Source organism: Trypanosoma equiperdum, assembly GCF_001457755.1.
Source record: "Trypanosoma equiperdum strain OVI genome assembly, contig: ctg_631, whole genome shotgun sequence".
Classification (NCBI taxonomy): Eukaryota; Euglenozoa; class Kinetoplastea; order Trypanosomatida; family Trypanosomatidae; genus Trypanosoma; species Trypanosoma equiperdum.
In genome coordinates, this window is record NW_027124567.1 from 92,710 (window position 1) to 94,168 (window position 1,459).

A 1,459-nucleotide genomic window follows, 5' to 3' on the forward strand; every position below is an offset into this window, starting at 1 on the left:
CTTATATATATTTATTTGTCAGAAATCTGTAGTACTCCCTTTTCTTGCCATCTGCATGTTTACATTCCCATCATATCCTCCACAAGTACCCTCCGACACAATTAAACGAGTTAAAAAAAACAGGATGGGATGTAAGCCCAAAGGAATGGAGAAGAAAAGACGGAATGAAGAAAACAAAAGTGCAAGGAATTTGAATGCAGCGGTTAAATGATGATTTCACAACAAAATAAAAAAAACAATAAAGCAGATTAGACCAATTATTGTTTTTTTTTCAATGTCTTTTTTTTCGCTTCTCTCCCCCCCCCCGCTACTGCTTCGTTCACTGGAAACAAAACAATACTAAAGGGGAAGACGAGCAACACACCACACCCTGCGATATAAAAAAACAAAAAAAAAACAGGGGAGAAATTCTCCACCGCATCCGCTTTCCATTGCACCAACTTGGAAAGAAAATGGAAAATAGCATGACACCACAAAAAAAAAAGAAAGAAAAGAAAAAGACCTCTAAACGTGTTGCATCGCATCGTCTTTTTTTTTTTCAAATTCACAATCATCTACACGCAAAATGGAACAGAGGCACCACTACCACATATATGGCAATGATGGCACCAATATTATCATCCGTCGAAGTCTAGCTGAAAAAATATAAAAATAAGCAAGCCTCCTCCCAAATCCTTTGCTTTTCATTTTTTCCCCCCTTTCTCCTTTTAATTATTTTTGTTTATTTTATTTCTCTTCTCTTTTTTTTTGTTTTGATGCTGCCCTTCTTATTTTTCATCGCCTCCCTCTTAACTTCCCTCCTCTCATTCTGACGATTCGAATATTTTCCCCCCGCCTCAATTCTCCCTCTGGCGCGGTAAAAACAAATCCGGAGGTAAATTACTCACCACTCGGTAGCTCCTCACGCCATGCACGGAGATTCGCAGAAAGAAAATAAAAATAAAACTTAACCCGTGAAGTTGATTTTCTTATCTTTTTTCGAACAACAACAACAAAAATATAAGTAACGCAAAATAACGTAACAAAGCATAACAAAAAGAAGAAAATGAGCATAAAAAAGAAAAATAGAGAAGAATGGAGAAACACCAAGAAAAAGCCACAAACGTACAAACACTCGCTGTGGAGCTAAATCAATGTCACTTCCTTCGTCCCATTCTTCCTTTTGTTTGCCTTTGCAACGCATTCATTCATTCCTTCTTTCCTTCTCTTCCTTTCTTTATTTTCCTTTTCTTAGCCTTTCATCACTTCACATCACTCGTAGGCATCTCGACAAATATATTTGTATTTGTATTTATATATGTAAACAAATGATGATGATGATGATAACGATGATGATTCCTCTAGTCCCTCTAAAAACGTATGAAAATGAATTCGCCCCAACAATAATGCACAAAAGACAACACAAACTAACACATCGCTGAGGCGTCCTTGCATAAAAGATGAAGAGAAGAAGGGGATT